Source organism: Lactuca serriola, chromosome 8 (assembly GCF_051521515.1).
Source record: "Lactuca serriola cultivar US96UC23 chromosome 8, Lser_US96UC23_V15, whole genome shotgun sequence".
NCBI classification, from domain to species: domain Eukaryota; kingdom Viridiplantae; phylum Streptophyta; class Magnoliopsida; order Asterales; family Asteraceae; genus Lactuca; species Lactuca serriola.
In genome coordinates, this window is record NC_136415.1 from 107652949 (window position 1) to 107680140 (window position 27192).

Genomic DNA, 27192 nt, shown 5'->3' on the forward strand with positions numbered 1-27192 from the left:
ATTTAAAACTTATTTTACAAAAGAATACTAAGACGTGATTTTCTCAAGTATAAAGGTTTTCCCAAGTTTTTCATCAAAGTTTTCTCCCATGCTTTTATACTCCTACTTGGTTAAGATACTACTGCTTCACTTCTACTTAGTTTCAACTCCTACTTGATAACGCTTTCACTTCGTGATACGCTTATGCTTGTTACCGCTTCTACTTCACTTATACTTGTTAATGCTCCTACTTCACAATACGCTTATACTTCACGATACGCTTATACTTCACGATACGCTTATACTTCATGATACGTTTATACTTCATGATACGCTTATACTTCATGATACGCTTATACTTCACGATAAGCGCCTACTTGTTAACACTTATACTTTGGGAAACACTTCTACTTCGTTAAACACTTAAACTTCGTTAAATTCTTCTACTTAGTTAAATGTATGCATGTGCTTGTATAGATATATATAAGTAATGTTTAAAGGACTTAGGAAGGCTAGTTTGCCCTATTTCCTTTTCTTCGTTGAGATGTGGTCTGGTGGGATCGGATATCCGTCCGAAGGTCGTTTGATCATTAGTTATATATTATGTATACAAGCATAGACATATAGGTTTGCATTAGTCAGTTCAGTTGTGATTCTCTATCATCAGTCCAGTATTTTACATTAGATCTCACTATACGAGATACATCTTCAATACACGGCCTTCTTCGTTGTCAAGTTGTTAACCAGAGTCTCTTGTAGGGAGAGCGGACATTGTGTGTATAGATCTATACGGGATTGACACCCCCACACCCTGACTGCTAGCTACAGTCCACGGCCTACCAAGCCAAGGGGTGACAAATGCCACACTTACACTGACGCTTGTAGGGCGTCAAGTTCTCTAGTGTCTATCAGTATGGTTACGAGTATCTCGGGGTTACCTTATAATTCATAGCCTTAAGGTAACGGGTTTTAACACTGTATTCACTGTATTCACTGTTTTTAGACCTTGCTAGACATATCATTCATTTGATACTGTCTAGGGTCTGTATCCACTATTTTTAGACCTTGCTAGACATATCATCCATTTGATACTGTCTGGGGTCTATGTTCACTGTTTTTAGACCTTGCTAGACGTATCATTCAGTTGATACTGTATGGAATCTGTGTTCACTGTTTTTGGACCTTACTAGACGTATCTTTCATTTGATACCATCTGGGGTCTGTGTCTCCTTTTGTTGGACTGAGCCAGGCATACCGTTCATTCGATACTCTCGTGGAGTCTATGATTCCTTTCTGCCTTAGTCAGCAGTCTTCACTGCTGAGGCATATGTTATTTTCCCTGATATTCTCCTACTTTCTTTAAAATCAAACACCGTATTTTGGTAATGATACTGTTTAAGGGAAAATTACTTTTTACAACATAACTCTGTCCAATCTTGGTAGAAGGCTGCTTTTAATTAGAAAATATAGGATTTTCTGGAAAGGACTCTAATTCACTGTACACTTTAAAACTACTACTTTTAAATTAAGTCATTTGAATAAAATGACACTAAATACTTATGAACTCACCAGCATTTGTAAAAATGTTGATACTCGCTTTTCAAATAACTTGTATTCTCATGTCAGCAATAGACAGGTACATTCCAAGAGCTTTTGGATGAAGACAGTTAGTACCAAGCTACACCTATATTATTACTTGTATTAACCTGATGTTTTCTATACAATGTAAACCAATGTAAAACTATTACTTTTAATCCAATGGTTGTTGTACTTGTTACTATACTGCATATGTTCTGATACTTGACATGACGTCATCCACCCCAGAACGTTTCCGTCGTTTTGGTTTTGGGGTTGCGAGGCTTTTGTGAGAAAAGAAACTCACGAAAAGCTCGAACCTCATAGTGAGCGATGTATTTTCAACAGCTACCCACAGAAATCCCTCAGATATCTCTTCTATAGACCGAGCGACAATGTTGTCTTCGTTGCGAGGAAAGGAGTTTTGAGAGAGAGAGAGAGAGAGAGAGAGAGAGAGAGAGATCTCATACGCCAAGAGGACAGTGGGAGGAAAATTGACCTTGAAGAGCTTAGAGAGTTAAATGATGAACGAACCTCAAACATTGGCACTCAACCCGAGGAGGAAACTCCTGTTGAACCGATTGACAGTCGGAGGAAAATTGACCTTGAAGACCAGTCCGTACCTCTGAGACGTTCTAGTAGAGTTAGTATTCCACCTGTGTTATATTGTTTCATATAACAGTTGAAGGTGATACATTTACCATTGATAGTATTGATAAATCCGGATGGACCCAACAACTACAAGGAAGCCATGACAGCCCTCGAGTCTACTAAATGGATAGAGGATATGGACAGCAAGATTCAGTCCATGTATGACAATCAAGTTTGGAACATGGTTGACAATGTACCGGGTCGTAAGACAGTCGGGTGCAAATGGATCTTCAAGAAGAATATCGACATGGATGGGAAAGTACACACTTATAAGGCGTGAATGGTTGCAAAGGGCTTTACTCAAACTCAGGGAGTTGACTATGATGAGACCTTCTCACGAGTAGCGAAGATTAAATCTATAACGGTTATCTTTGCCATAGGTGCATCTCATGACTATGAAATATGGCAAATGGATGTCAAAACCGCTTTCCTTAATGGAAAGTTGGCTGAAGATGTATACATGAGTCAGCCAGAGGGTTTTGTCAATGCAAAGTACCCTAATAGAGTGTGTAATCTTGAGAAATCCATTTATGGATTGAAACAAGCATCTCGCAGATGGAATCTTTGTTTCGATGAGAAAGTCAAAGAGTTTGGATTTTCGAGAAGCGAGGATGAGTCTTTCGTATATGTCAAATCCAATGGGAGTATAGTTAGCTTTCTGGTGTTGTATGTGGATGACATACTTCTCATAAAAAACGACATTCCAACCATGCAAGAAATTAAGTCTTGGCTTGGGAAGTGTTTCGCTGTGAAGGACCTTAGAGAGGCTGCCTATATTCTAAGGATAAGGATATTGAGAGACAATAGTAAAAGAATAATAGGACTTAGTCAAAGTACCTACTTGGACAAGGTGTTGAAACATTTCAGCATGGAGAACTCGGTTAGGGTGCAAAGTCACGCTTGGATGTAGTGTTTTAGGCTTACCCTCTTGTATGTGTAATGAGTTGCCTTTCCTTTATAAGGAAGTGAGTGGCACTCATTTTATGTAAGGAACCATTTGGAGTGTTAGACTAGAGAGAGAAACTTTGTACAAACCCATGTGTATATTCTTTCTAGATCTAATATGAGCTTACAAAGATTTATTTACTCCTTGTGTTCTTGATTTTACATGATGATTCACTAGATCTTTTCTTATTCTGCACATGTCATCATAATCAACACCACTACAATTGGTATCAGAGCAGGTGTTCTTGATTTGATCAAGAAATGATCCTTGATGGCTTTCTTGATTTGGTGATTCATTTTTTGATCTTTGATCTTCGTGTTTTAGAGAGTTTGTATTCTAGAAATCGAATTTATCTTTGATTTTATTAATAATTTGATTTTCTTCACTAGAATTCAAGTGATTTTTTCTTTCTCTCTCTAGAAAACCCATTTGAAATCACTTTCTCTCTCTAGAAATCTTCAAGTTTTTGTGATCATGGTGAATTTTCCTTATAATTCTTGGATTGTGATCATTGAAGATGTCAAATACAAAGTCAGTAAAGATCAATATTATGGGTTGGTGTTAAACAAGTTGTTAAATTAGGGAACTATGGTTTCTTATGGAGGATTGAAGGATGATCATGGAAGCTTGATATTTCAACTACTTTGTGAGATCAAATGGTTGGCTGATATTACATGGTCCATATCAACACGTAGTAGTGATAAGAATGGAGAAGAAAAATATTTGTTCAAAAAGAAATATGTTTCTCTTATTGAAGACCCAAATGATCTTCGTGCTCTTAAATTTGTTGAAGTTCTTAACAATGGAGTTCAATGTGATGTTCTTGATGTTCAAGAAAAAGGCATTCAAGTTAATTTTCATGATGAAAATGTTTTTTGCTCGATTGGAGTTCAAACTGATGATATTTGTGTTGTTGTGATTTGTTTGATAGAATGATTCCTTATCGGAAGCCGGTGATCCAAGAAATTCACAAGTATCAAACTCCAAAAGATTTGATTCAAATTCACAAAGTTGATGTTGTGGAAAGTGGGTTTGTTCATGAAATTAAGTCTTCAAGATGCAAAAAGATGAGAAAGAAAAAGAAGAAGAAGATTAAACGGAAGAACAAGTGGGTTTATTCACAAAAATCGTCGAATATTGTTGTGAATTCTAAATCCGTGAAACAAATTTGGGTTCCAAAGAAAGAATCTCCAAATGTTGCATTGAATTTGAAGTCAAAACCCAAATGTGTTGGTGGTTCTTTTGAAGATGTTCTTGGATCGTTGAAGAACACAAAGAACACGAAGAACGAGTTGTATATCACGCATAATGGATGGTACAATGTTCAAATTGGAGATTTTCTTGTTCAGACAAAAACCAAGATCTTCTAAATTTGATTCATTCGTTAAAAATGGATCTCGATTCATCAAGAAGGTAACTCAAATTCTCAAATAGATTCCAAAACGTTCATAATTTCAATTCGTGTTTTGCGTTTTCATTTTTGATCGTTTTGCCTCATTAGATCAAATTTGTTTCAACCACTTTGATTGATCCAATTATTTTTGTTTAGATCAAAATTCCATAAATCAAAATCATATTCTTCAAAAAAAAAAATTGAAATCAATATTTTTTTTTTCAATTCTTCGAAATCATCATTGTTCATCAAAATGACTCAAAATGAATATTTGTTACTGTTCACCTGTTTTTGAGCCCAAAATTTCGAGGTCTTTACTGTTCATGGTCTCATTTTAGCCCATTGATAATATTCTTTGAGCCCAAATTTCGATTGTATATCAATCAGTAAATCGATTGATATCTTTTATCTCGCATTTGTGGAGTTTGACATTCTCAATCAAAGTCAACTGAAACCTCTAATTCGCAATTCATTTGGAATCAAAATTTATATTGTCTGATCTCTTTAATTCGTGATTCCAAGTCGCATGTTTGTTAACTTAATTCTGATTTGTATATTGATGTTCGTTCGAAGTCTATAGGTAAGACTGAAAAACGTTTTGGGGTTGAATTGAACATGAAAAGTCAAAATCGTTTTTATGAATTTATTCACCGAGTAACTGATTTGGTTTGAAATCGAAAATCAAATGTCGACCGGTATTGTTTGATGACTTGGTATCGGCTCGGAAGGATGAAAATCGAAGTATTAGAAATTGATTCTATTTTAAGAGTCGATTTTTCTTGATCGGGGGCTGATGTAGTTTTTGGGATCGAATAGCTTTGATGATGATTGGAATCGACGAACGAACAGGTCGATGGTTGATCGTGATTATTGAATTCGAAGTATTTGGTTATGATTTCGTTGATTTGGTTAAAGTCGATGGTTTGTGTACTGAATATATCTATATCGATGTTTTTTATGTTGATCGACTTGGCTGGGATTCGATGTTGGAATCAATAATAGTGATTTTGATGTCAATAGTGGATGATTGAAATTGAAATTGAGTTTGTTGTTGATGGTCGAATTGTCAAGAATGGTTGATGTCGATTTTGATTTGGTTGATTGTTTCTCGGAAGCGAAGTTCGTGAGATTGAATTCAAGTTTGGTTGAACTGTTGTTATCAATGAATTAGATGTCGATGGTTTGGGGCTGAATAGACCTTGAAATGGTCGACAGTGTTTATGTAACAGTCGAATGAGTCTGACTTGGGAATCGATATTAGATGGTAGACGGAGATTTGTTAAAAGCGAAGACTAGGATTCGTAAATCGATACTCTGGTTGATTGCATACAAAGGCAGACGAAATCGCGATTTGGTTTGAAGGGTAATAATGAAAATTTGAGCATCAATGTTCGACTAACGAAGTTTTGAGTTATTGGATTCACGAATTTGTGGAATGGAGAGAAAAATTTCGTTAATATGGGCTGAAGATTTCGTACGAAGAAAGGAAGATGAAGTTTCGTACGTTGCCTAATTTCGTTAAAACAAAATTGTGGAAGAAGAAAGCAAAGTTTTGTAAATGAGCCTTAAAGTTTCGTTAATTTGGCACTTTTTCGTACGATTCCACAATTTCTGAAATGTCGAAAAATTGGCAGGTTATACCGAATTTCGACAATTGGAGTATTTTTCGTATGTTTGAAGGACAAAAGGCAAAACTTTCGAAATTAGTCCCTGGAGTTTAGGAAATTTTGCAGTTTTTGCCCAAATTTGAAAATGGACTGATTTTGCTGAGAAATTGAAGAATATGCATTTCAGGCCCCTGCAGTTTGTGCGAATTTACGATTTATGCCCAGTTTCGAAAATGGGCTAGAGTTTTGCCTATTTGGTTGTTTTTGGTGCAAAGGGTGCCTATAGAATTCTGTTATTGACAATTTCTACCCGGTTTTTGAAAAATCTTGCAACTTTCACCCAAAAAGTCTAAAAGTTTCACAAAATGGAAATTTTTTGTGGCTTTTTCGTGATTGTTTTTTCGTGCAAGATTTTTGGTGATTCATTTTTGGTACACATCAAGGGGAAGTATTGTGAAGTTTATTTCTCGGGCGCTTCTCACCCTTAATGGGTTTTATAATCATTTTTTGATTATAAAAAGAGGGAGAATGATGGGTATTCGAAGCGGGTTTGTCGGATATTCATTTGCGGATTTGAAAACCAGTGTTACTTCTAGGAGGAATTTGGTCTTGATTGCGCTAGCTCGTTGGAGACTGAAGTCGGGACATCCAATTCTAACTTTGAGGGGTAGAATTTTAGGGTGCAAAGTCACGCTTGGATGTAGTGTTTTAGGCTTAGCCTCTTGTATGTGTAATGAGTTGCCTTTACTTTATAAGGAAGTGAGTGGCACTCATTTTATGTAAGGAACCATTTGAAGTGTTATACTAGAGAGAGAAACTTTGTACAAACCCATTTGTATATTCTTTCTAGATCTAATATGAGCTTACAAAGATTTATTTACTCCTTGTGTTCTTGATTTTACATGATGATTCACTAGATCTTTTCTTATTCTGCGCATGCCATCATAATCAACACCACTAAAAAACTCCAAGAAATGTAACTTACCTATCCAAAGCAATACCAAACTGAGTAAGACTCAGAGTCCGTGTACAGAGGCTGAGTTAGCACAGATGATTCGAGTACCATATACTTACACAATTGGCTCGATCATGTATGTTATGACTTGTACTCGCCCTGATGTGGCCTTTGCTTTAAGAATGGTCAGCAGATATCAAGGTAATCCTGGTAGAGCTCACTAGACTGCAATTAAGAACATTCTGAAGTACTGGCGAAGGACTAACGACTGGGTTCTTACCCACCGTGGGATTGATGACTTAAGAGTGACAGGGTACCTATTGCAATGTCGATTTTCTATCCGACGGAGATAATTTTCGGTCTCAGTGGGGTTGGGTGTTCACCCTAAATGGAGGAAGAGTAACATGGAAAAGTTCCAAGCAAGATATTGTAGCTGATTCAACGTGTAAGTCAGAGTACATTGCAGCGAGCGAACCATCGAAAGAGGTGATATGGTTGAACAACTTCATAGGAGACCTTGGAGTTGTGCTAACCATAAAGGAACTTGTGGAGATTTTATGTGATAATGAAAGGGCGGTTGCCTTAACCAAGGAACCGAGAGATCATGGTAGATACAAGCATATCAGCAGAAAGTCACACTTCATAAGACATCAAGTAGAAGAATGACACCTCATTGTAAAGAGGATATCGTCAGTGGAAAACCCAACAAATACCCTTATGAAGGGACTGAGTAGGGTTAGCCACTTGCAGCACGCAAGGGGCATTGGGCTAATGGACGATATTAGTTTTAGTGATTAGATAAATATTTGAAACTTGTAATAGCTAAACTGTAAGTGAAAATTGATGATTAAATAAAAGGAGTTATATTTATAAGTAAAGTTATTGTCTTGTGTCAATTATTTATTATTGTTTCACCTTTGCATGTTTTGACTTCCAGAATAATAAGATTATTCAAACTATCCACAGTCGATCATACTTTGGGAGTAGGTTATGAGGCTAGACTGTCATGAGTTGGCTTGTAGATTGTCTAAGGTGTTAGACATAGCAAAAGTTTGCTACACCATTCATGAACTCGCTGAGTCCACTGGCTGACTCGACGAGTCCACTCAGTAAAAGGGCAACTCGACGAGTCCAGTTCATGCACTCATCGAGTTGAGGCTGATGGTTGCAGAATTTTGAGTTTTTGGCCAGAATTGGTTTAGGATCATTACCACAAAATATTTTGTATCATAAAAAAATGTATTTTCTGATTTGGTAATGATGGTCCTCATCCAATTAAAGGACAATTGTCAAATTTTAATATAATGAAGATATTATTTGTACTACTTGATATGAATTGCCTTGCTATGAGTTACATAAGATCAAAAGTGAAATTATATGATAATGTTCTTAGTTAAAATTGATCTAAACTTGTTCTTAAAATGAGTTTTTGTAACTTGTCCTCAAGTTATGTGAAGAGTCTCATTCGTGAACATTAAAACTCATAAGTTTTCATAAGTTATGGAAACCAAAAGCTTTGAAAGTTACAAAACATGCCCTCATGTTTTGGAATTTGTAAAGTCTCACTAATCAAACATTTAATTCCAAACCTTAGAATTTTAAAAGTTTATAATTCAACCCTTATACTATTATAATATTCAAAGTTTAATAATTGTGTGTGTATATATATATATATATGTGTATGTATGTATGTATGTATAAGACAAGTCAGTATTACCGTTAGTAGGCCTCATTCATGAAGCCGGTCTCTAAGGGGGTATAAGGTTACTGCCTATAAAATGGTGGTTTAATGGGTGTCCATTCTCACCCACCGCTCCATTGACTAGTAGAGGGTCGTTATTCGAACAGGTAGGATATGAAATTAATTCTCATTAAAAGTATAACGATAATTATAAAGTACCTAAACTTTTATTAAATTCCAAATCTTAGTTACTTTAGGAAAAATGTTAAAATGGTGCTATTCCATGAAATTGCACTTTGCACCTTGCTAAGTCGTTACTGGAGCGTGTGTGGTTAACCGGCACACTAATCTGGGACTGACAAGAGTGGAAAACGGTAGCTTGATGTTAATCATAGATGAATGGAGTGTGTGTGGTTAACCGGCACATTGATTAGGTGATTTGTAACATTAAGAGTACCAAGCACACTTGCATGGTTATTCACACCTTGTTTGCGATCATCGGCATCCCAGTCACAAACTTGAAGGGCACAATCGAGATTTAAACATGCCATTGAAAAGTTCAATGAATCTCAAAAGAATCTTCGAATTTCAATCCAATTAAAACTTAATATTCAATTTCATTTTTAATGGTGGAAATTGGTAAATCGACATTTACTTACCTTCAAATATTTTTCAATTGGATTACGGCATCCCTCTTCCAAATTGTAAAATATGGTGTTGGGTCCAAGCTTTAATATTTCATTTGGGTGTGATATTAAGGAATCTCATCTAATCTACACTTTTTTCTTCTTTCTTTTTAGATGTCTATCCCAAACAATGCTTCAGGTTCAAACCCTTATAACTCATTCTCCCTCATGAATTTGGTTGGGTGAACTATCTTCTATGGGTCAAACTTTAACAATTGGATAAGAATCATTTATATGACCCTTCGCTATGAGGACAAAGAATATATCCTAGATAAAGAGTTGAAGGAGATTGATGAACAAAATGCTACTCCCGAACAAATCGAGGAATACAGGGTTCATGAGAGGGACGCAACAAAGGTGTCATGTATTATGATTGCTACCATGACTGTTGAGCTACAAAAGTCCTATAAGGACTTCTGGCCCACCGAAATGCACCATGATTTGATGGAAAGGTACCATCAAAGTGCTCGGCAGGAGAGGTATGAGATCATTGCCTCCATGATCACAACCAAAATGAAGGATGCAGAGCCCATCATGGCCCACTTGCAAAAGATGCAGAGATATGTGGACCACTTGCTGAAGTTGAATGTGAACTTCGATGAAGATTTGGTCATTGACATCATCCTACATTTGTTACCTTCTTGTTATGATCAGTTCAGAATGACCTATCATATGAACAAGGAGGAGGTCACTCTTAGCAAGCTTCAAGGCCTTTTAAGAACTGTAGAAAGCAATTTGAAAGGCAAGTCGGTTGTGCCTACTCCTACTGCTACTGCCCCTGTTCTGGCAATTGGACATTAGAAAAGGAAGAAGAGGAAGGCTCCCTATAAGAGCCACAAGGGAAAGTCTCTTGATAGATCCTCTTCCAGTGGGACCAAATTTGGTTCTTCTATTCCCTTTACCAATCCAAAGTATGCAGAGTGCTTACATTTTCATGAAAAGGGGCACTGGAAACGAAGCTGCCCCAAATACTTGCAGGATATTAAGGATGGAAAGATAAAGCCCACCTTCGTAGGTATTTACACTATTCTTTCTAATAACTCATCACATGCTAATTCTTGGTTCCTTGATACAGGTTGTGGATTTCACATTTGTTCTGATGTGCAATGACTAAAAGGAAGTAGGGATGTGGAGCACGGGAAGATAAACTTAATCATGGGAAATAGAAAAATGTCGCCTGTCACCAAGATTGGAGTTTGTTCTTTATTGCTTAGTAGTGGGTTAGAATTAGAATTGAATAATTGTCGTCACTCGTTGGAAATGGTGAGAAATATTATTCCCTTTCATAGTTTGTATAAATAAGGTTTTACCTTTTCTTTTAATAATGAAGTTGGTAGTATTAATGCTTATTATAATGGTACATTTTATTTTGAAACATTACCTTGTAATGGTATATATGAAATTGTGATGGTTGTAGATAACCTAGGAAATAATTTTTTGAATATTGATTCGTCCAATGTTTTGGACAAGGCATGCTTGTGGCATTGTTGTCTTGGACATGTCAACAAGAAGCGCATAGGCCAACTCCAAAAGGATAGAGTCTTGGAGTCATTCGATTTGAAGTCGGATGACACTTGCAAATCTTGTTTGCTTGGAAAGATGTCCAAGTCACCCTTCACTGGTACTTGTGAAAGGGGTGAAGGTTTGTCGGATCTCATACACACTGATGTGTGTGGACCCTTCAGAACCACCACAAGGGATGCTAACCCTTCTATGTGACTTTTATTGATGATTACAACAGATATGGCTATATCTAAGTAATCAATCATAAGTCAGAAACCCTTGAAAAGTTCAAAGAGTTTAAGAAAGAAGTGGAGAATCAATTGGCCAGGAAGATAAAGATGCTACGATCCGATCTAGGAGGAGAGTATCTTAGTATCAAGTTCGTAGACTATCTTAAGGAATGTGGAATAGTTTCACAATTGACGCCACCTAGGACACCGCATTTGAATGGTATGGCTGAGAGGTGCAATCGAACCTTGTTGGACATGGTTCATTCCATGATGAGTTGAGCTTCGTTACCTATCTTATTCAGGGGGTATGCCTTAGAGACTGTCGCCCATATCCTTAATCTAGTCCCTACTAAGAAGGTTACCAAAACACCTCACGAGATGTGGACATGGAAGGTTCCCTCGTTGGATCACATCAAAGTTTGGAGTTATGAGGATTTTGTGAGAAACAAAACTCACGACAAGCTCGAACATCATAGTGAGCGATGTATTTTCATTGGCTACCCACAGAAATCCTTTGGATATCTATTCTATAGACCGAGTGACAATGTTGTCTTCGTTGCGAGGAGAGAAGTATTTCGAGAAAGAGAGAACTCATATGACAAGAGGATAGTGCGAGGCAAATTGACCTTGAAGAGCTTCAAGAGTTAAGTGATGAAGGAACCTCAAACACTGGCACTCAACCTGAGGAGGAAACTCCTGTTAAACCGATTGACCGGTCCGTACCTCTGATATGTTCCAGTAGAGTTAGTATTCCACCTGTGTTATATTGTTTTCATATAACAGCTGAAGGTGATGCATTTATCATTGATAGTACATTGATAAATCCGGATGGACCTAACAACTACAAGGAAGCCATGACAGCCCTCGAGTCTGCTAAATGGATAGAGGATATAGACAGCGAGATTCAGTCCATGTATGACAATCAAGTTTGGAACTTGGTTGACAATGTACCGGGTCGCAAGACAGTCGGGTGCAAATGGATCTTCAAGAACAATACCGACATGGATGGGAAAGTACACACCTATAAGGCGTGAATGGTTGCGAAGGGCTTTACTCAAACTCAGGGAGTTGACTATGATGAGACCTTCTCACCAGTAGCGAAGATTAAATCTATAACGGTTATCTTTGCCATAGTTGCATCTCATGACTATGAAATATGGCAAATGGATGTCAAAACCGCTTTCCTTAATGGAAAGTTGGCTGAAGATGTATACATGAGTCATTCAGAGGGTTTTGTCAATGCAAAGTACCCTAATAGAGTGTGTAAGCATGAGAAATCCATTTATGGATTGAAACAAGCATCTCGCAGGTGGAATCTTTGTTTCGATAATAAAGTCAAAGAGTTTGGATTTTCGAGAAGCGAGGATGAGTCCTGCGTATATGTCAAAGCCAGTGAGAGTATAGTTAGCTTTCTGGTGTTGTATGTGGATGACATACTTCTCATAGGAAACGACATTCCAACCTTGCAGGAAATTAAGTCCTGGCTTGGGAAGTGTTTTGTTGTGAAGGAACTTGGAGAAGCTGCCTATATTCTAGGGATAAGGATATTGAGAAACAATAGTAGAAGACTAATAGGACTTAGTCAAAGTAACTACTTGGACAAGGTGTTAAAACGTTTCAGCATGGAGAACTCCAACAAAGCAGGTAACTTACCTATCAAAAGCAATACCAAAATGAGTAAGACTCAGAGTCCAAGTACAGAGGTTGAGTTAACAGAGATGAGTCGAGTACCAAATGCTTCTGTATCTGGCTCGATCATGTATGCTATGACTTGTACTCGCTCTGATATAGCCTTTGCTTTGAGCATGGACAGCAGATATCAAGGGAATCTTGGTAGACCTCACTGGACTGTAGTTAAGAACATTCTTAATTACCTGCGGAGGACTAAGGACTGGGTTCTTACACTCGGTGGGAGTGATGACTTAAGAGTGACAGGGTATTGCGACGCCAGTTTTCAGACTGACAGAGATAATTTGCGCTCTCAGTCGGGATGGGTGTTTACCCTAAATGGAAGAAAAGTAACATGGAAAAGTTCCAAGAAAGAGATTGTAGCTGATTCAAATTGTGAGTTAGAGTACATTGCAGCAAGCGAACCATCGTAAGAGGCGATATGGTTGAAGAACCTCATAGGAGACCTTGGAGTTGTGCCAACCATAAAGGAGCATGTGGAGATATTCTGCGATAATGAAAGGGCGGTTGCCTTAACCAAGGAACCGAGAGATCTTGGTAGATCTAGGTATATCGACAGAAAGTACCACTTCATAAGACATCAAGTAGAAGAATGACACCTCGTTGTGAAGAGGATATCGTCAGAGGACAACCCAACAGATCCCCTCGCGAAGGGACTGAGTAGGGTTAGGCACTTGCAGCATGCAAGGGGCATTGGGCTAACAGATGATATTAGTTTTAGTAATTAGATAAATATTTGAAACTTGTAATAGCTAAACTGTATTTGACATTTGATGACTAAATAAAAGGATTTTTATTTATATGTAAAGTCATTCTCTTGTGTCAATTATTTACTATTGTTTCACCTTTGCATGTTTTGAATTACAGAATAATAAGATTATTCAAACTATCCACAAACGATCATACTTTGGAAGTAGGTTATGAGGCTAGATTGTCATGAGTTGGCTTGTAGATTGTCTAAGGTGTTAGACATAGCAAAAGTTTGCTACACCATTCATGAATGCTCCTGAAATAAGATTTGAGTATTGGATTAAACCCACGCTCACCAGAATCACTTCATGGAATTTATCACGAGTGATTGTGAGGCGATAATATCATATAATCTCAAACCAAGATATATGAGTTGTTGACTACGAGTTGGTTGTGCATTGATGATACGAAAACGCATCACTAACTTGATGTTATAAAACGTATCGTTATGCATGATTTAATGAGTAGTTAGTACAGGCATATAATGTCAAGGTTTATTTGTTCCTTTTATACTAAGAGGATTAAAAGAGATATCTTGGGCACCTTGATGATTTGATTTGACTTATGTGTCGGGCCTAGTGAGAACTAAATTGATGTGTTCAGTTATGTTCTATGTCAGACAAATCAGAAATCAGGAAACAAACTGCAGGACAATAAGTATGACTATGTTCCATGTATTTGTTCGCATGATATCTTGAAGAACAGATGAATATAGCATCCCTTATCTAAACGATGCATCACTGATCGGGTCAGAGTCAACAGCAGCTTTTGAAAGTTACGATTGCTAATCGGATCCTGAAGTGGCATTGGCAACTATATTTATTAGACTTATCCAAGTGAGAGACTGTTGGATTAGGTGTCTAAGCCCATAACTATAACTGGGATGTACCTGACCCGATAGTAGCATGGTCCTTTTAGGTTGCCTTCACCAGTGCAATTTGATAGGATGGACTTTTGAGAATAAGGCTATTTTTGATTTATTAATATATTATAAGTATAATATATTAATTGAGAAATCATATTAGTTTAATTAGTATTGATCAAGAATTAATTTGGAATTAATTTAGTGATCAAAAGAGACTAATTAAATATATAGAGATTGATTAAGTAAATCAATGATTCTTATGGTGTGGGCCAAAGATCCATGGTTAATTAGGATGGGCTAAACCAACATGGATAGTCCATGGAGGTTTATCCCATGGAGCCTAAGTAATATGAAGTGTCATGGTGGATTATGGTTTGCATGGATGTAATCCTAGCATTTGTAATACTATAAAAGCACACCCGTAGAGCCAAAATCGGTGGCTCTCATCATTCTATGAGTTTGATAATCGATTTTGAGCTAACTAGCTTACTCTCACAAGCCTCCTCTTGTACTTGGTGTTTGTGACACATTAGAGACATCACACTTGAGGTGCTAAAGCTTTCAAAGGCCAATAACTTCAAACTACATAAAAGTTATTCATCAAACTATGAGTTTTATATTGTATATCCTCTATTATATTCTAGTTAGGATGTATGCTTTGGAAAATTGAAAATGCATGTATAATTAGAGAAAACATAGATCCAAAGCATCTAGGGTTGTATGTGCACCATAGGAGTGTTATATTGCTTAAAACCCAACAATTACATCAAATCCAACTGCCAATAATGGGAAATCTAGGAATCATCGCTCAATCTTGCACGTCTTTGATGATAAAAGGATCTTGGAAATATCACGAAGGAGGAGAGTTTGCCAAATATATATGATGATCGCAATCAACTTGAAGTTTCTAAATATATTGATGAGATTTATCAACATTATTGGGTTACCGAAGTGAGCTTTACCATATCTTTTGCGGGTATTTTCGCCTTCTATGCATACGAGAGATTAAGAGCAAGTCTATGTCCCACCTTTTTAGTTGGAGTCATTATTCAAAGTCAAAATCACAGTGTTTTAAGCTTCTCATGTATTTTGTTATCATAGTTATGCATTTTTCCTTAAAATTGTAACATCCCCCTTAGGTACGTATCATAATATTGTCCGCTTTAGGCTCTCGACACAAAAACTTCTCAAGGGGTCACTCATTCCTGAATTGCTCTTGCCTGGGAACTCTTAACTATAGAGTTCTTATGTGATATGATGACCTCACGACTTTAAAAGGCACTATGATAGAGAAGGTATCCACACCCCTTATAAGGAGTGTTTCGTTCTCCTTCCAAACTAATATAGGACCAGGCGCAAGTATCCACCCACCTTTACCCCTCATTATAGGGTTTAATGTCCCTATCAAACACATTGACCCATATCCACCCACCATTACCCCTCATTATAAGGTTCGATGTCTCTATCGAGCACATCGACTCGTACCCAAGCTATGGTACCATTTGTATCATCCCCCTCTCGAATGTATCATAATATTGCCCACTTTGGGCTCCCAACATGAAAACTTCCTAGGAGGTAACCCATCATTGAATTGCTCTCGCCTGGGCATGTTTAACTTCAGAGTTCTTATGGGATCTGTTGCTCTCATAGTTTTAAAATGCATTGTGATAAGGAAGTATCAACACCCCTTATAAGGGTTGATTCGTTCTCCTTCCAAGACGATGTGAGATTAGGTGCATGTATCCACCCACCTTAATCGTAACACCGGAAGATTTGGGCTAGTCAATTAAATATAATAAGCGTTAAAAAAGACTTTTTGAATAAAAGATTAATTAGGATAAATAGTCTTAACAAAATTTAGAGTATATGTGACTAGGATTCCACACATATAAAGAATGTTGAAATCCTACTTCATATGAAGAAGTTATGCTTCTTCGAAGTTTCACAATTAAACCGACACGGCTCTATGTATCATAAAATGTGAAATTTTGATAAGTTAATTTTTATCCTAAGTGATATGGATGAAATTTGTAGTAGTCGTAAAACCGAGTGTATGCACGTCGAGAACGTCCAAATCTGACTTCGTGAGAGAAAGTTATGATTTTTCGAAGTTTCAGCTCAGTAGTTCGGGAACAGAAATCAAAATTCTAATCAGTTGATTGCTAGCCAAAACAATTGAAATGAGAATTAAATATCACATAAATATGAGCCCGTTGACATAAGGACATTCAAGAACGGAGTTCATATGAAGAAGTTATGAATTTTGCACGCACTTTAACAGTCTAAATTGGTCTAAATATGAACTTATGTTAGAGCAAGACTTAGATGTTGAGACCTTAATGAAATTTGTAAAGTTTGTCGATTGGATTCCGTGGATATAAAGAACAGCGAAAACGGAGCTCGTATGCGAAACTTATGGCCATCTGAAGATCTACAAGAAAATGCCTATGCTGATAATGTGGCAACACCAGAGTGTGCCACATGGCAGTCGTCAGCCCACTCCTCGAAGACTCAAGGGGACGTGGCACCACGAAAATCTGACATGTGGCCCATGGGGGGGGGGGGGGGGGGGGGTTGTGACACGTGACATCTTCTAAAAGGCAGAATGTGGATGAATGTCGAAGCGACACGTGGCAAGCAACTAGAGGAGTCAGCAGGATTCATGTGTGCAGTGCACATAGTATGAGGTGTGTGCGCCCTCCTATTTGTCCTATAAATATGTTGCGAAATGAGTCAATTCTTCCTCACAAACTTGTCGCACCCCCGAATTGATAAAACGACGGAAATGTCTGAGGGTGGATGACGTCATGTACAGTATCACAACAATTGCATAATAGAGATCAAAGCATATACAACCATTATATTGATAATTTAATATTTACATTGAGTTTGAATCATTGTTTGTTTGACTCGAAAAACATATAGCAAAAATATAAGACATAACAACACTAAGCTCCATCTTCACAAAACCTGAGTGGGTACCTGTCTACTGATTTACTGAGAATACAAGTGATTTTGAAAAGAGTCAACAATTAAGTTGACGAGTTCATAAGCACTTTGTATGAAAATATGTGTCTTTGTTCGTTGTAACTGTTGGTGTGATTTTCCATAAAATCGAATATTTTCTTTAGTATGTACTGTCGTCTTTGATTCTTGAAAAAGGTAGTGTGTTCTCCTAGAAAATCCAATATTTTCTTTAGTATGTAATGTAGTCTTAATACCTTAAGACCGAAAATGTATAAATATCGTTGTATTTGGGAAATAGTTTAATATAGTTTTATCTTTATAAAACTATTCGAATGTTTGTTGTCCCAATATGTAAGCTGTATTGTACTGTATATATGGTACACTATAGTGTATCTGTGTAAAACCCTTTTTGAATACATGTATCTAGAAATGTAAATTGTATTGTACTGGAAAAGAATATAGCATAGTTTTATATGAATAAAACTATTTAAAGATCTGTACGTAAACCAAACGTATTGTTAATACCAAATTATGAGTTATTAAAACCATACTTAACGACTATTGGCATGTTACAACGTTCTTCAGGTGTCAGAATGATACGACATATGTCAGCCCAGACCTGTCGGGCTAACTGTAGCTAACAGTTTAGGTGTGGGATTGTCAGTCTCATATAGATCTATACACAAGTGTCACGCTCTCCCTCCAGGAGACTCTGGTTATAAAAGAACATGACTTTTGTTGGTACTTAGGTAAGTACTTGAAGACGTGTCTCACAAAGCTATATTAATTGTTTACGTATAGTGTAGTGAAAATCTCTTGTTCTTGTACTTGTATGTATTCCCCTTTTATAGTGTGTACGTAATATGAAAATAATTATTTATTTTAAATAATTATATATGTGATCCAAACAGGGTAAAATAGTGTGAATGTTCCATAAACTATAACTATTATAATTTATATAAAATGTTTCGTTTGAAATAGTGAATCATCTGTATAAACATTATCATTTTTATTATGATAATATAGTGAAATGAAATAATAATTATATATGTTTATATAATTATATCATTTTGTTCAACCTGATACAAAAGGGTTAATGTTTTATTGAAATTAAATCTATACTCGTGAGCATATTTATATTTTCCAAAAATATAAATGTAACGGTTTGTATATTAACACAATTTATCTTGTATTTCACTTGTATTCATCCCCCCCCCCCTTAAAACATATAAAAATTGTGAAAACGTAGGGGTATGGGCTCACCTCGGGTGTGTTCTTGGCTAGATAATGAAGTAGTAGCAATGATCATTAGGTTAGGACACATGTAAATAGTCGTATCCTAACAGTATTTATACACAATATTATGTGTAAATTAGTTAATCTATTAAGAACATGTTGTAAAATTACTAGATAATTTACGGAATACTTACAAAGCTCCCTAAAGTCAAATGAGGAAATGGTCTCCTAGGATTATTTGAAAGTGTTCTTGAGGTGCACTTAAAGATGTACTGGAAATGGTCCTTGAAGATATGAAGATGTGAAGGGGTTCTTATGATTTTTGAGAGAATTTACGGTAGCTTTGCAAGTGAAAATGAGAGAAATGAGCTTGTGTTTTCGGTTGATTATATATATGTGGGATAAAATTTGATTTGATAGGTACATTGGGGAATTAAATTATTTAATTGGAATGTGTGCCACTGCCTAAAGTTTGTGATCTCGGCCTATCCTCCAACCGAGATCACCTTCTTTTCGGTCAAGGTTCCCACCGAGAACCTCAAGGACTTCGGTCTAGAGGGTTCTGAGTCTAAGGGATTTCGGTCAAGAGGTTCTCGCCCGAATAGTGTTTTTGGTGGGTGGTTCTCTGTCTAAGGCCTAGATCTCGGTCCCTAATTGTTTCACAAAGGGATTTTGGTTTTGGTTCTTATTGATTCCTAATACCGAAAACACATAAAGTAATTTAAATTTTCATTATTAAATCAAACAATTTTAATTATTTGACTTTTGTTTGACGTAGTTGACTTGCTTTGACTTTGGTTTAACTTGTTTCACGTTTATTGACCCGAAATAACCGGTTGTTAGAAAACTCTCCAACTCTCTCTCTCAAATGCTCTCCCACCTTGGACACTGATTTTCTCCCAACTTTTAGGGTATTTTAGTATAATCACTGGAGCTCTAGGAGCCGACGAATACGAGTTTTGGGTCGAGATTCCGTCCGCGTAATATTCCGATTTTTGCTAAAACCTTTGTAAGTTAAGCTACACTCTTTTGCTTTCAGTGTAACTTATATTAATAGTCTTAAGTCGTTATTATGAACCTATAAATAAGATTTATCAGGAATTCCAAGTCATGATATTGATTGATATACTTATGGTGATGATGTCTATGTTAGATTTAGTGAAGTGTTTAAAGTGGGATTTCTAAACAGTACACTCTATATACCAAACAGAACCTACTTCCGATATGATCCTCCCTTGTTGTTTATTACATGAGAGATCTTGATATTAGTGAAGAATCCAGACTATCGTTAGTCTCTAGGAATATTAAACTAAGACTTGGTATAAATCTTACCTAGGTCACGTCAAAGGAAGAGCTAAAGATGTTGGGCGAAGCACTACCTAGATCATCAGTAATTCACTTAAGTCAAGTAAGTGTATACTTACTTTCAGCTTACAAATAGATATAAAGTATTTAATTTTCTTAGATGCCCTATGTGTTTATATATACCCATATTGTATCGGGTAGAAATGATAGAGAAAGAAAAAGAGATAGCATAATGGTGAGAGACCATGTCAGAGAAAGAATAGGGTGAGAGATCATACTAGAGAAAATAGCAGTGAGAGACAATGCCAGAGATAGAATAGTGGTGAGAGACCATGCCCAAACTAAGAGCAATCATCAAGCAGAGTATTGATAACAACCATGGACATTTGTAGACAGTACAGTGGAACACTAGCAGACTCGTAATTTGTAGGTGTTAATGAATCATGCTATCTGGGAGTGTGGATTGTGTGTTCATTCGAGTACTCTATCCCCACATGGTTGCCTTACTGACATGTATTACTAAGAAATCCCCTAGGCAATGATGTCTACTCGTTATAGAGATTCACTAGGATAGGCTTCTTGAGATTATCATTTTAGGATTGAAGAAGTGACAAAAATAGGAATGGGTAATCGGGATTAATCTGTTTGGTATGTTATATATACTTAAAACAATCATATTAATAATATTGTAGATTGGGAACCCTCCCAAGTCTAACCCACTCATTTCGATTTATTTGTTTACTTTGACATGATCAGGTTGATAAAGTTGAAGGGCTTGATGTTGTCTACAAGATGAAGAGTTTTGCAACTTTGGTTGGGGGATTGTTCACTTTCATATTAATCTCCTTGCCTGGCCGATACCTCACGGTAAAGATAAAGAGGTGAATTTATTTTGTCAATATGTTATTATATATAATATATTTTGAATGGTGCTCTTCATGATGCTTTTTTCTTTCAATTTTCAGAATATCAATACATGGGGAGTACGAAACAAAATTGACTTTATCTCACTTTCATACGTGCAACATGCAGAATACGTTCATGATGTAAGCTTGCTTTCCTTTTTGATTTGCAAATGCAGGAACAAGAATTTCTTTCAAGTGATTGCAATATTTGAAACATTGTCTTCTGATATTTGAAACATTGTCTTACCCAAACCAAACCATAGGGACCATTCATGTAATTTACCAAATAAAAATTAGGGTAAATTACACCAATCGTCCCTCGTGTAGGTGTCGAAAAACACATTCGGTCCCTATTTTCAAAAATTAACTCAGACGGTCCCTTATTTGTTTTAAACTTACGCGTATCATCCCTATTGACATGGAAAGACTAATTTGCCCTTAGTTATTTCCTTTATCCTTTTTTTATTTCTTTATCAGTTTACATTATATTATATATATATAATAAAAAAAGGGTAAACAAATATCTCCCCCTCCCGTTCAGTCCCTATTTCTGCAAAAAATCACCACCACCACCTATCACCGCTGACTCCCCCGACACCACCACATATCAGCGTCACCACCTCGGATACCACAACCTATCACTGCAAACACCTTTCCTTCCCTTTCCCTAATTTTCTTCTACCTTCGTCCCTCTTCTCACTCGTTCTTATTAACCATCCAAAACCCCAAATCAGTGTACAAAAATTAGACCCCAAACAACCATCCTTATCGTCGTTCTCTCCCTCTGCCTTAAGAACACCAACGACCATCGAAACTACCAATTTCAATCTATCTGCTTCGTGGTGAAACCCAATAATCAAATCGATCCCTCCACTACTCTAATCAAATGTTATTTCTCTGAGCCACAACCATCTCCATCGAAACAATAATTCAATCTTCGAAACCTTGAACTACTGACAAGATTTAATCAACACAAATGAGACCCAGAAACAATGACAGTCACAAGTTCACACCATCTCACTGCAGTCAAAGTCCTAACCTATATTCATCTTCAAAATCGAAACAAGTAACCGATTGAAATCAAGTCCAAGACAAATCCATCGAAATAAAATCAAACCAAACCTGAAACAAACCTCAAAATCAAAATGAAAACCTACATCAGTTTCAATTTCTAGATTTGATGACGATGAAGAAGGAGGAAACCCAAAATTACATCGAAATCAAGTATTTCTCTATCTTATCATGCTACATCTCCATCTCACCTATTTCCTATGGTCTCCTTTTTTGCTTTCATTGAGTCTGTGTCTCTCAACCTATTTCTCTCTCGGTATCATGCTATATCTCCATCTCACTTGACCTCTATCTCGATATCGTATCAGAACACATGTGTGTGTGTGTGTTTTGGGTTACTCTTTTATCTCCGATCAGTAACAATAGCATGAGGGTTTAGAAGTGAAGGGGTGGATCATGGATGGATTGGAAAAGATGAGAGCAGGTATCGAAGAAGAATGGGGAGAGAGAGTGAGAGATCGATCGGAGGAGGTAGTGGTATTTTCCACTGTAACTGAGAGAGATAGAGTTTATAGAGAGTTGTTATTTTATTTTCTTTGTTAATTTATAAATAATAATAAATAATATTAGAATAATCAAAAAAATAAATATCCAAGGGCATTATCGTCATTTCAAATGAGGCACGGACTACATTCGCAAGAAAAAAGCATATCAGGGACGAAGTGTGCAAGTTTTAAACAAACGATGGATGGTCTGAGTTAATTTTTGAAAATAGGGACTGAACATGCTTTTTGGCATGTGCACGAGGGACGATTGGTGTAATTTCCAGTACGCTTTTTGACCATTAAGGATTTATGTTATTTGCTTTTTTTTTTTTAAATACCCGTTGACGTTTAATGGGCCTGATTTAGCCTCTTAATTGTTGATTGGGTACACGATTGTCGAAGCTTGTATTTCTTTGACGCTGTAAACAAGGCAAAATGTAGGGACTAAACGCCGAGCATCAAAGGACGCCCAAACATAACATAGTCAAACAAACTCAAAATCAAACCCCAAAAACTATTCATCATCGATTTTGTTACTGATAAAGAAAAAGAACCCTATCACCCCCAAATTTGGGATAACTCAGCAATTTCATCTCATTGAAACCCACTTAATCATAGAACATCAACAGATTTGGGTTCAAGGATGCTTGCAAACTTGACAAAGACTAGAAGGGATCGAATTTAATCAATCCACCATCTATACACGAAATTCAAAACCTAACCCTAACCCTAACCCTACACCTACCCCCAATTGACAAAAGAGATGGGACACGAACCTGTGCTGTGACATCGCACAAGATCGGGTAGGCATTTAATACGCCGCACCTCGTCTCAAACTCTAGCTTTCTGTAATAGGGGAGTGAAGCTAAGGTAATTAGAATTGTTAACATCCTTACAGTAAGAAGAAGAATCGATCGCCAAATCCGCAAACATCGCCTTGAAATCGTCTAAATCCAGCGCACATACTCCACTCTCGTTGCTCTCCAAAACCTTCAACAACCTCTTGAAGAAAATCACGTCGCAAGGGATGACTAATCCACCGGTTGTCTGGAATCCGAACTCTTCCTCCGCCTTGTTGAGTAACGACACAAACACCGGCATGTTCAGGAACCGCATCGGAATGACGAATCGGTGACGTTCCGCTCCGACGTAAACGGCAAGGGATCCAGGGGAGGGGATGCGGCGTTGTTGGCGAGTCGCGGCAATTTCGGATTCTGAGTCAGACGTGAAGGAATCGGTATTGATACAGCGTCGACGCCATCGTTGCATGACCTGTTTGAGACGGACGATTTGGCTGATTTTGTTACCCTTCTTCACCAGGGACGCCATTAGGGAGATTCGAAGCGGCAGTTAGAGAGTGGCAGACAAGTTGCAAAAGGTTACGATAGCTTGAAATATAAAAAGGAGGAGAGAGAGAGAGAGAAAGAGAGAGAGAGAGAGAGAGAGAGAGTCTAACTCCCCATCTCGAATAAATAAAAACAGTTGCTACCGTTTTCTCTTCTTTTTCCAACTTTCATTTAATAAGGAAAAAAAAATCAAATAAAAAGATTTAACCCATAACTAATTTTAAGATAAAACCGTAAAAATGGTCCTCTGTGATTAAAGCTCACAATGTTTAGATTTGTGTTGGATTAGGATTCAATCTATTTATTAATTGGATAAAAGATTTCAATCTTGTATAACTTATTTATTTAAATTAATATTTTCAATTCAACTCAATCTTTCAAATAAATATGTTAACTTCTTTATATAGTTCCAACACAATGTATTAAATAAATAAGTTAAACTTGGATTGACTCATTTAAAATAAAAAACAAATTAATTAATTAACTAAATATTACACCATTTAAATTAGTTATAGATTTAAAAAAATTTCAAAGTACGACGAAAGCACAATCACAAACCACATATAAAATAAATTGTTTAAATAACATTAAAGATATGTAATTTCTAAGTATTTTAGAGAGTGGTTACTGTTATTTTGGAGAGTGACTAGTGTTGTCGGTGCCAAAAAAAAGATAGAAATTAGGATTCCCTTTTTTTAAAACATAAATAATAATAGAACATTATAATTTATAAACTAATACATGATAATATATAAATAATATTAAATTAAATATTAATTAAAGTTAAATAGATTGGTAGGTTGAAAACGGGTTGATAATTTTTATCTGAACCAACCCATTTAATTAAAAAGATTAGATTGATCAACCAAATTAACTTAAATGGGTTGAAAATCTCAATCTAACCTCCTAATTTTGTGTTGGGTTGGTGGTTTGATCAATTTTTGTCAGCTCTACCTGTGATATGTATTTTTTCTATAATTTGTTTCAAATTATATATATATATATATATATATATATATATATATATATATATATATATATATATATTGCTAGTCATTTTGAACATATTCGTATTTGGTCTTGGTTTCTCTGAAAATTAAAATGACTATTATACTTTTTTATTTTTATTTCTTCATTTAATAATTAAAAAATAAAATAGGACACTCTCTCTCTCTCTCTCTCTCTCTCTATATATATATATATATATATATATATATATATATATAAACACAAAACCCATTTGGCCATTTATCACCTTTGCTTCCTCCTTATCAACCATTGTTCTTCTCTTCCTCTATCTCTCCCATCCGCATCAAAAACCTACGCCACCTAATGTTGTAATATTTGTACCTAAACAACCTTCCGAGTATATATGCAATGGTTTTTTGTTGGCTTCTACTAAAACTGGGCTAGCTATGAAGCTTCTTAGTAAAGGGAAAGAAGTCTCTTAATTACCATTTGTTGATAACTCCATGAACATGCAAAAAGGTTTGTTATTAGTTAAAGAAAGCAAGTTACGCTTCTACTGTTTTGCCATTTTATGTATTGAATGATCCTCCATTTGCAGGGTGGGATATAATAGTTCTTCAAATCTTGTTTCTTGGCCCATCATATTTTCTAGAAACAAACATTAGTTTCTCGCAAATGTCACAGAAATTAATCGTTTCACACATTGTTAAAACATTATTCTTCAACAAAGTTCTTGAAAAGGCAATGTTCATTAGTTAACCATTTTCTTGGGTTTGATTGAGTTTGATTGCAGAGGAGGTAGTGATGATGATGATAGGCATGGTTGTAGAACTCGCTACTCGGTACCTACTCGGCCGACTACCGAGTAGCGAGTACTCGAGAGTCTCGGGGAGTACTCGGATTCGGTAATTCATATAGAAATATTTTTAGGGAAATTATATATGTCAAAATCATAAGTTAAAACCATAAGTTGAATGAAATATATAACAAAATTAGATACATGTAAATACACAAAAACTAAAAAAACACACAATGGTACCCCTTCGTGAATAATTATTGAAAATTTAAGATATATATGTAGTAATAATCACATATGTGTGTGTTAAATAATAAATCATTAAGTATACTATACATATTAATCATCGAGTTGGCCGAGTTTTACAACAGTGTTCACTTCAACAAGTGGCCAATCAGGGAGTACTCGGATTTTGTAACTCGCCTCGACAAGGGGCCGAGTAGCGAGTACTCGGATGAGTACTCGGCCAACTCGGCGAGTTTTACAACACTGATGATAGGGTTACAGACGAAACGTCAGAGTTTTATCGCCACCCACCTGAAAGTACACTACCACCCACCTAAAATCTTCACTGCCACCCCCTTAATGGTCATCGGATATCATTGCTTAGCCGAAAATCTCTCTGCATCCCTAATTTCATATTTTCAGAATAATTGCACAACCTTATATTTAGGTTGTATACTTTTGGATTCAATCGTTTTTTGTGAGGTTTTTCTATGTTTAGATTCAATTTGCAGGTTTTTCTTGACAAAAACAAATTTCTCATCAAATGGGTTTCTAAATTTGATTTGGTCGTGAAAATGTATTGTGTTTGCAGGGTTAAGGTTCTACGAGTTAATAGGTTTCACGATTTTTGTTTCTATGACAGAGAAGGATGATGAATTTATGTTTCTTGACAAAAAAATTAGAACATTATAAACATGCTTTTTTGGATCTAGGCTTCTTAAGAATTGAAACAAAAAATGAAGATGGAAGGTAGGGCTAGAGAGAGAGAGTGAGAGAGTGAGAGAGAGAGAGAGAGAGAGAAAAAGAGAGAGAGTGAGAGGATGTGTGTGGGCACTTTTTTATTTTTTAATTATTAAAATATTTAAAAAAAATAAAAATAAAAATAAAATGGTATAATAGTCATTTTATTTTTCGTAGGGACCCAAACCACATACAAACATGGTCAAAAGGACAACCAGTCAAAAAAAAAGTTGGGTTTGGACCAAAATTCGAAAAAAATGCATATCGCAAGAACCATTTTACAGTTTTGTCTAATTTTAATTGCGTTAATATATCTCGATGATAAAAAAAAAATCTTTTTAGGATCAGTCTCTGTATTATTCTGTCTAATCTAACGGTCTTTGGATGAATCTTTTTTGGTTTGGGTTTGAGGTTTTTTCGGTTCAATTTTGATATTATTCTTTTTCGTTGCTTTGCTTTCGAGTTTTTTCGTTAAAATTGTATAACTATCGTCAAAATGATACATTAAGATTTATTAAAAATGATACACTAAAATTTAATAAAATAAAGAATGGTAAATTTAGGGTAATGTCTAACTAACACAAAAAATGATATGTATATAAACTTGCCTATCGGTCTTCTTTAAGATCCGTCTCG

General features: G+C 36.1%; 1 pseudogene; it reads right to left on the reverse strand.

Annotated features, from left to right (window-relative positions):
* Nucleotides 1–23310: 23310 nt before the first annotated feature.
* On the reverse strand, nt 23311–23808 carry LOC145067259 (protein SMALL AUXIN UP-REGULATED RNA 12 pseudogene; annotated as a pseudogene).
* Nucleotides 23809–27192: the final 3384 nt, after the last annotated feature.